We start from the raw sequence: 10,252 nt of genomic DNA on the forward strand, positions 1-10,252 counted from the left end.
CTTTCCCTCTTCTTTTACCCTTTTCTTACTGTCCTACAATTGACCTTGCCCGTTTCCATTCCTGTTCCCTCCTCCATGAGGGCCAGTGCTAGTAATCTCAGCCAGAAGCAAAACCAAGCTCTCAAATTCTCACCTGCATTTGGAATGGATTCCCCTTGTGTATCTGACTGGGACCCCCCACCCCCCAGCTCCCCTTTTTATATTCCTCACTTTGCATCAGACCACATGTGCTGAATACTAGGGGCAATGATCACTGATATATTGTGAACCTTGCTGTAGCAAGGTTCTTTAGTTCAAGACTATATGAGGCCTAGGAACCTCATTTAGGCTCCAAATGGCCTGCATGGCTTTCTCTTTCCTTTCTGGGAGTGTAAGGGGGCCCAACAGTCAAACGTGGGCATCTGGCCCAAAAAGGCATGAATCAGGGTATTAGGCCCTGCCTGCCACTTCCCATGAGAGGATGGGAGCATGCTGGCTCTGAGGCTGTGGATAATGCTGATAGACCAAGATCTGATCAGACCACACCTATGTCTGCAAAACTAAAGTCCTGTTCCTGCTAGCATGACCCGCTCAGCACAGCCAGCTTGTGAATTAAGAAGCTTCCACGACACCATAAGCAGCTGCTGATGTGGGCCATCAAAGAGCCTCAAAGAGAAAAGCAAAGCCTGAGTTTGTTCGGCCCCACTGCACCTCAGGAAAGTAAATCTTGAGCCTGCAATCCATTACATCTCTCTCGGCTACTTCCCACAGCACCTTAATAGACTCCGCTGGGTGCCTGAGAACAGCAGCACGTTGGTGATAAGGCTCTCGGTGTGCCGTCATTGCCAGCGTGGACTCTTCTCATACATCTTCCCCTGACAAAGTGCAAGCCCTTGCTCTGCTGCTACCAAGTGTATCGGAGGCAGCAAGGTTTGCTTGGCAATATTTCTGATAGGACCAACTACACCCCAGCCACAAAGTCACTACCTCCACCACGTGAGCTAACTTTGCAACACTGCAGCAGTCGGGGCAAGTCAACCCCGAGTCTGCGGTGTGGAAGTCTGCAGAGCAGCCTCCAAAAACTCTTCAGTCACTGGTCTACAACGGCCTTCCCAGAAAGGCCTCCCTCTGTTTTTAAAAGCTCGCCATGATCAGGGTAGAAAAAGAAAAAAAAAACAACATTAAAAAAAATATTTTTTTTAATCAATTTTTTTTATTTAATCATGGGGATTTTTTTAAAATGCTTGTTTAAAATAATAAAAGTATATATAGTTTTAATTTAAGATACATTAAAGCTCAAAAGATATTGTGGAATAGGGATCATAACTTCTAATAATATACTATTTGAGACTATATATTCATGTAACATATTTAAAAGTTCTATAAATAGGACACAACAGGCCATGGACTATATTAGGGGCCCAATCTTATGGGGTTCCCAGACGCTGCTCCTACAGATTAGTAAAGATTAAAGAAAACCACTGTACCCAATGGGACACAGTGCTCAGTCTAGAAAATCCCATTAAGCATCTCTGTGATGCTTAGTTTCAGTTCTCAAACTGGATTTGTCTCTCTAGAGATCACATCCTTGTTAACAGCAGGGTATGGAGATGAGAGATAACAGACTTGATCAGTGATTACCCACCCAGCAGCCCTCTTGTCTCTCTGCAAGTTTGTGTACACACACTCAAGCCCTTACCTCTTTGTAAAAGTGCAGTTTAAAGAAGTTAAATGAATAAAGGACAACAAATAACAAGAATGCACTTTTTGTAGAAAGCGCTGATTAAATCAAGGCTTCCTGACCAGTGATTTAAATCATAATTTGAATTGATCTGATTCAAATCAAATCCACCCTGGCCATGACGCAGCCACTGCCTTATGAAAAGCCCCGGCTCTCTAGCTCCTTGCAGAAAGCTGTTGTTTCAGTTGTCAACATCACGCAGGCAGGCCCTCCCAGAATGCCAGAACCCAAGCCCAAAGCCACACTACAAAAAGGAGGGCACACTTGGAGCCCAACACTTGTGCCCAGCAGCTGGTCCCAAAGCAAGGATAAAACCCACAGCATGCATCGATTTAAGTGACTTTTTCAGCACAGCTTATTGCATTCTCCCAGCACAGCTGAGACCCAGGCACACACTACAGTTATGCACTCTCAGAAAACGTGGCCTTTTGGTCTTTCCAGCCACCCGTGTTTTGTTAAGCAGGTGCATTGCTGCATGGGCCATCAAAGTCACCTGGTCGACTGGACCAGTTCTGCTCAGACTGACCCCGCATTTATGTCTGCATGGAGATGAGGAGGAATACATTGGGTGAAAGGAAGAAGAGAGAGAGCATGTGGCTGCTGTCAACACATACAAGTCATTTGCTACTGTAAACCTTCATTCCTCTGTTTCAAAAGACAGCGATCAACTTACTGTAACTTACTACCAAGAACAAGTTACTGAGCAATGCCAAATTGGGTGCCACCCTGCTCTAACTCATGGAAGAGTATCTGCTTCTAATCACAGCATCTTGGCACCGCCTCCTGAGGCTATAATTAAAGGGATGTTGCTATTTTCATGCAGGACCATCATCTAGATCTTGCTGAATTATTTTAATAACCTGATAAGAAGGAAAATGTTTTTAGCCCTTAAAAAAATACAAAGGAAACAGCTTGGGAGGATCTGAGCAGCTCTGAAAGCCAAGGCATCCTCCTTCCTTCCAAAGTGTGTTTACTGAATAGAAAGAAGTGGGGACTAAATTAGGCTCACCGTTTTGTTTTCTAGCATTTGGGAATACACCTGGCACAACCAAGACTTGCTGATCCGCCTGTAACAAGCAGGGCTCCTTGTTCCCACCCTCCACCTCCCTTCTTCTGCTTTGGGCCCAGACTGACTCAAGGAGATGTTGATCCACTAACAACAACCATCAAGGAGATGTTGATCCACTAACAACAGCCTCTCTCTTCAAAGGGAAGTGCCTGCTTCCCACACTAGCCTGCTCCTTACATATTCAAGTCCAACCTTTGTGTCCATTGACTTATTTGGGCTGCTTTATGAGTCATTCAATAAGCAACCTGGGCCCAAAGCTGCAAGGCACTCCACACCTCGACTCTCTACAGGAACCCACTGCACTCAGCAAATCCATACCCTGCGTCAAACAGCGGCCCTAAAATCTTGCACACATAACCCATTCTTACTATGAAGCTCCTTCCTCCTCCTGTGGTGACATGGCCATAAACAGAAAATGTGAGGCTGAGAGTAGAGGCTTTTATCCCAGTTAGTAGGCAGAAACTCCTGCTTTCAAAAGCCAGAGGTTCTTGGTTCCTTCCCAGTCAGGCCTGGCACACAGCACACATAGCCACTGCAACTGCTGCAAGTTGCTTGCTATTTGTGGTGCATGGTTTGCATTTCCTGTGCATTTGTACAGCGTTTAGCTCAGTAGAATCTCAGCTGTAACTGCGGCCTCTGGACACAATCCTAATACAAATAGTGCATGCCAAACGGTGCGTGGCAAACCTCCACACAGAAGGGGCATCTATTTGAAGTTGAGTCATTTAAAAGAGCACATTTGAGCTTCTGGCCCTGTCAAGCTGCAAAATCACAAGTCCATTGTGAGTGCACACACATGGATGCATGCAGTCTCTCTCTTGCTCACTGTTGGGTTAATGTCTGACACAAATTATGGGGAAAAAACTATTCAAGACGAAGAACAACTCAAAGAATAATCCAGTCCAGGTTAACCCTGAAAAAACACCAAAGGCAAGCCAGGTTCTCTGATTTTGCAGGACTCCTATCAGCAGCAGACAAGAAATTTAGAGCAGAGCTCAGCTCTCACTGACAAACTCTGCACTGTTTGCTGCGTACGTTTTAGCTGTGTTACTCGCAGTGAACCGCGCAGGCGAGGACGGCTGCAGTGATTTTACTGCCTATTTTGCAGAAATGCCAGTTGGTTTCTCTCCATTATTTATCAAAGCCTCACTGAGCCATATCGCGCAGGCTGTGTGGAGGCGGGAGCTGTCAAACAAGGAACAACAACAATGCTACAGGTTCTGCTTTTCTCTTTATTAACCCTTTTGCACAATTCAATCCATCTCATACAGTGTTGCAAAGCCTGTCTCCTAAGCCGGTTTTCCTGGTGACCATTCTCCAACCCAAGGGAACCCCTTATTTTAATGGGATTTCCTCCTCTGTGCATCGTCTAGCTGCATGACATCTCCCTCCCCTCACTTGCAAGGTGAACATGAGGGCGATGGGTCCTTGCCCTGACCCGCTCCTGCACTGCTGGCTCCAGTTCTCCACACGTTGACCAGCCTTGGGCTCACTGACCTGTTCTGCCATGTGACTGAGGGAGCTGGTGCAACCATCCCTTGTCCGCATGTGACCTGAGGATGCCATCTGGCCCCGTGCCATTACAAATGGTGGGAAGCAGAGAATATTTGGTTCTCAGCAAGTTTTTGGTTGGCGCTTGTGCCATGAACATTTTTTACTGGCCTTTTGTGAGATTCAGATCCTTCTCCCTCTCCATGGTGCCCCCCCAAAAGACTTCTGCAATCACTGGCTGCTGTGGGTAACTCACCCCTGCCGCCCTCTCAGCTCAGACAGACGCACATAACCCTCTCTGCTCAATCCAGAGGAGCTGAGTGGGACAGCTTCCACCTCCAGCTCTAGCAACACATGCCTTTAGCATCAGGTCAGTCCCTGATAACAGCCAACAAAATGCCTATCACTTATTACCAGGGCCTTGTCATTCCACATCCCCATATTAGACAGACCCAAGACACCACTCGGCTAGCTGAGGCCCTTATTTAATGGAAACCCAGTGTCATCTATTGGGGCCCGGTGCATTTTACAATGCTCCTTTTCCCCTATTGCTTTTCACGTGCCAGCAACCTGGAACGTCAAGGAGTTGCCTCTGCTTTCCATGTCCTAAAAAAATACTGCTACATTGCAAAACCAGACAACTTCAGGGTACTGGGAGCAGAGCCCCTCACCTCTTAGCTTAGCAGCTGGAATCTCAGCCTGGTGAATGACCACAATAAGACACAGAGCAGTGCCAGTGCAATTCCAGGCATCCCACATCACAGAAAGCACCACCACCACCTGAGCAATAGCAGAGATCCTTCCTGCTACTCTCAGTAATGATGTGGGTTGAAGCATCCTCCCTGAGGACAGTGGTCCAGTGGACAGGTATAGAATAGGGAAATGCTGGGGAATAGCCACGCACCACTGAGAGAGGCAACCAAAGAAGAAAGGCATGAAGTTAGCAAAGGATGAGACAGCTTTGTGTCATGGAGGAAATGCCAGAAGGCAGAGGCCTGGAGGCTCAGCTGGTGTGAACAGGTGCAGCTCTGCTGGACCAGTGCCAGATCTCACACAGTAAGGAGCTGCCCACACAGTTCTTATTAAACCTTTCCCAGCGAGGACGGGAACAGAAGGCCGGCTGCCTGCTGAAAGCACGGCCTGAGACAAACGACTTGGTGAGATCGAGTCACGGAGGGAAGTGCTGGCTCTCTGTGAATAGCAGGGCTCGGGCTCCAAGTGATTCCTACTTCTCTGGACAAGTTCCCTCAGAAATGAACAGTTAACTGGGGAAAGAGATGTTGCGTCTCATTTCACAGATAATCACGCACGCCCTGAAAGGAAATCCATTTTCAGAGGCGATTTGTTTCAAGCTTCCGAGCCAGGAAGATACTGATGCGTTTTCTCGCACACTGATATTCTGTATCAATACCACAAACAAAACAAAAAACCCCACTTACTTGGAAATCGTACGACAGCCGTTTGACTAATGACAGCCCCTAAAGAGCCCTGGGACACGCAGGAGTAATTACCCTCAGCACCAGTCCTTTCAGGATATTTACTCTCCTTAGCAGCAGCCTGGGATGAGATGAAGAGTGATCCATTTGGAAGCACATGGAGATGCTCCTGCTCCACTAATGGAAAGCCATTCTTCTTCCAAGTGATGTTGATAAACTGCTCAGCGGGGGCCAGGTTACAGTCCAGCACCACGGCTTGTCTGGGCTCTAGGATCACCTTGGCAGGGCCAGCGCTGCAGCTCAGCTCCACAGAATCTCCCTCCAACAACTTCCCTGCAAGGAAAAAGACACTTATTGTCTTCCTGCTTTGCAAATAAACCATACCTTGTGGCTAGCCTGGGGGTCAGAACAGGCAACATTCAGGTCACACAAAATCCCATGCTACAACCTGCGTCACAGCCCACTCCAACCCAGATAAGATGTCGCCCACAACCTGCAATGCCTTTTCCCACCTGCCAGCAGCTCTCATGGCACCTGTATATCTCCTTTGCTGGATCCAAGCAGGTAAAGACCATCTAGGACAAGGGGTGCTCAGCCTTTTCCACGGGGGCCACATGAGTGGTGCCCCATCTGCCCACAGACTGGATCCCACCAGTAGTCCCAATCCAGCATCAAGGCCAGCATGGTGGGCACCATCTGACTATGCAGAGGGAACCTGGATCTGCAGGGGAAAAGGGGCATGGCCTGGCCTCAACCCAGCCCAAAGCGGGTGGGAAAGCAGGCATGGCCTGACCTCAATCCATATGGAAGGGAGGGGGCATGGCTTGGCTGCAACCAGCAGTGCAGCACTTGTGAGTTTGGGAACTGGCAGGAGGAGGGTGACCGTATTAATGGACATCACTCCCCCACCACCAAATTTCCTGCCCCACAAGCCAGATGCAAATGACTCCATGGGCCACATTTGGTCTTTGAGCTGGACACTGAGAACCCCTGATCCAGGGGAAGGCAACAGCTGCAGTAAGAGCAACATCAGGCACACACAAAAAAAATGAGGATCCCACACTAGCCCCAGGTTCACCTCACTGTCTCTTGGGTACCCCATGACACAGTATTTACAGTACCATTCACCCTACCACCTACCATTAACTCTCCAGCACTGTCAAATACCCAATCCCACCCCTAAGCCACACGGGCCAAAATCCCTACAGCTCCATTTCCAATCCTTCACCCGTTGTGTTGAACATAAACAGTTATTTACAGCCATATGCACACTAGCTTCAATCATGCAAATCAACCCATGCATCTGGATTACATCCGGACCTATAGAAAACCTGGCAAATATGCCCTGAGCATGGGCAGCCTCAGACCCACCAAGGGAAGCATACACCCAGAGCTAAACTCGCCTCCATGTATCAGATTCTGCTTCCTACAAAATGCAATGTCAGTCTTCCTAGGACATCCTACGACCTTAGAGGAAATAAGTCCTTTTCTTGGACTAATTCTCTGATAAGACTTAATAGGGAACGGTATCTCTGCAACAGTATTGTATATGATAGCTAACAGCCTTAGAGGAATTATAACATCACTTAGCTCCTTTTATTTTGCAAAGTAATTTTTATAAAACTCTACTGATTTGCCTCCATTATGGACTGTTCCCATGCAGGAGAGAAATTTTAGTCCCCCGAGCCCTCTGTTCTGCCTGTCCAGCCAGGCTGGAGGGTGGGCGACTCCAGCTGCCGTGGCTGCATACAGGGAGAGAAGCCATTTTCTCAGGAAACCAAGAATTTACAGGGGTTTGGCCCACACCCACAGGACATGCAGCTGTAAGAAGGTCATGAGCAAAGCCACGAATCTGAGAAACTCCAGCAAGGACCAAGCAGAGAGGAAAAACTTCAAAACAGGGAGTATTTGTTAAAGCAGGCAGTCGATAGCAGCTAACGTGGGCCTCACGTGTGGGAACGCTGCAGGGTGAATGAACTGTAATCAAAGCACGAGCAACAGAAAATGCCTGCTCTGCTTCCCTGGGGTGCTCTGGCCCTACACCAGTCAATGCAAACAATCTTCCCTCTCAGGACAAAGAAACGCCGGTACAGCTATAGAGCAGTGGGCACAGAGAAAACTGCAGCGTCCCTCCCCAAGCCTCTGGCTTGCAATTTAGGCCTCCTACGAGATCGTACTCGACCAGCTACCAGCGGTGAGGAAGTTAAGCGGAACAGGTCTTGGTTTGGAAGACTTCCAAACCGACACGAGCAATCCCACTTGGAAAGATGGTTCCACCTCTAACAACAATGCTTCAGCGTTTCCTGAAAGAATATTGCCATTAATAAAATGCATTTGCCGTTACAGCTCTCCAGAGACGCTAAGTCAATGTTAGTTGGCAGCGCGGCTCCACACACTGGCATTTCAATCTCCACTGTGCTCGAAGCCTCACCAACCACTCTCTTCATGGCTCCCCTCCAAATTATTTTGTCACTGCTCCAATCAAAAATGTTTCCTGCCTCTATAATGAGTTTATCAACAGTAGATATGAACCACATGGCTCCCTGCCTGACTCTTATCGCAGACAGCTCCTGATTAATTTTTATAGGAATTCAAACACCCTATTAAACCTGCTACTACCTACTGCTGATAGAAGGGCTGAATTTTAAAAGAGGGCACTGTAAGCATACAATTAAGGGCAATGACACGCAAAATTACACATGCAGGGCAATGGAGCGATGTCAAGGCGTGCAACAGAAGCTGGAAATGAGGGGTTGGCGCTGCCCAAGTGCACAGGTAATTTAGTGCCCCTGCTCCCGCAGTGCAGAGAGCCTGGGTCAGGCATAAGCACTTGTGCTCAAAACATCCAACGCTGGGGGGTAGCAGGGGGGCAGATTCTCTTCCCTCCTCCCTTACCCTTTGGTCGCAAGAAGAGAATTAGCTGCAGGTAAAAGGTTTGGAAGGAGAAAAAAGCTACTTTTCATCCCCTCTTCCCTGCACCCCTCCCTCACTACCTCCTCTTCCATTCCCCATGCCTGGAGCACTTACCCGCCCTGACTGGGCCCTGCCTGCACTTTAGCTTGCTGCCTGTCTTGCGTTAACAAACCACCACCTCGTAACTCTGCTTCCAGGAAATAATCCTGATCCCTGACTATACTTTTACACTTTCCATCAGCAGGAGAGCCAAGGGCCTCATGATCCCTAATGCACCACGCCTGCATACTTCTGAAAGACTAGTCTCCATGTCTTACAGGGACTAGGGAATGTGCTCAATGTCACTCAGGAAGGCAGTGCCAGGGCAAGTTCAACCCACACCTCCTCAGTCCCTTCCCTGTTCCACTGAAACATCCCAACCATCCCTGGGGCTGCCTTCCTGAGTGACATTGAGCACATTCCCTAGTCCCTGGGGAGCTTTGCAGCCTGAAGCTTACCAGGCCTTTAAGCACACAGCACGTCCCATGGGGGAAGCATCATGCTGGCGTTTACTGCAAGGTAATAAGATAATGACCCTCCCAAACAATCCTGTTTCTCCCTCATCAGGTTTTCAGTGCATCTCTCCTGCATGTTGGCTACCTGATCGTTTCTTTCCTATCTTGTTTTTATTCACAGACAGAGTTTTGCACAAGCTTTTGTTGCATCTGCTACTGAGCAAATGGAGGCCTGAGGAAGGGTACTGTGACACCCGAAAGCTTACCTACGTCTATCCCAACCACGCAGCTGGCCAATAAAAGGGATCTCCCACAAGGATTCTTGCCTCTCATTTCCTGGAGCATCAGGTCTACAATACCACTTCAACACCAAGGTAAAAATGCCAACTCATCTTTTCTAATAGACAGGATGGAAACCACAGGCTGTTGGGATTTGGCTTTTTTTTCTCACAAAGATGTGGAGGGGCGGTTGTAGGTGCAATGTAGGGCTCTGTCCAGGAACACATGGAGGAGGTACATCACACAGGCAAACAACTCATAGGCTCGAGCTGTTAAGCAAAGCGAGGGCACAGCATTGTAAAGCAAGGTATTTGTTCTTAATAAAACCATTAGGGGGGGTTGGGGGGGGAAAACTTATGCACTTTTTTGAACATCATCAAGTGAACCAGACTGTGCGTGAACTGGGTTGAAAGTTTTCTAACAAAGCTTTTCTTTTCAACAGAAAATAATGCCTTCAGGACCAAACTGAAGATCTCTATTAAATATGTTCGTTTTGTTCAGGCAATACTATTGTTGTTTATTTTTGATGAGCAGTTTCTAAAGGAACATTTCATGTGCACATATTTTCATGAGAAAAAAAAAAGCACTGCTCCTTTCTTTTACTCCATCCCTCCCCACTTTATGCCTAATGGAAAAATAAAAGGTATTAGAGCTCCTCATCAGAAAGGTTTCTTCCTGCCAACACAAAATGATGCTTGCAAAACACAATTTTGGGAAGATTTTTGGAAAAATTCCACTGTGAAAACTTTTCCTTGGAAACATTTCTCAAGAAGCTCTGAACAAATCAAAAAGAAAAAATATATATATTATTTCTTCCAAAACTTGCTACCACAATCTAGTTACTCTTTCC

At 47.5% G+C, this 10,252-nt stretch overlaps 1 long non-coding RNA gene across 1 annotated transcript; it reads left to right on the plus strand.

The window, feature by feature from the left end:
* Positions 1-9,058: 9,058 nt before the first annotated feature.
* LOC112549667 lies at positions 9,059-9,906 on the plus strand. The gene is made up of 3 exons (XR_003093185.1): positions 9,059-9,187; positions 9,305-9,497; positions 9,845-9,906. It is a non-coding gene; the product is annotated as an uncharacterized LOC112549667 (long non-coding RNA).
* The last annotated feature ends 346 nt before the right edge of the window (positions 9,907-10,252 follow it).

This window comes from Alligator sinensis, unplaced genomic scaffold, assembly GCF_000455745.1.
Source record: "Alligator sinensis unplaced genomic scaffold, ASM45574v1 scaffold210_2, whole genome shotgun sequence".
NCBI lineage: Eukaryota > Metazoa > Chordata > Crocodylia > Alligatoridae > Alligator > Alligator sinensis.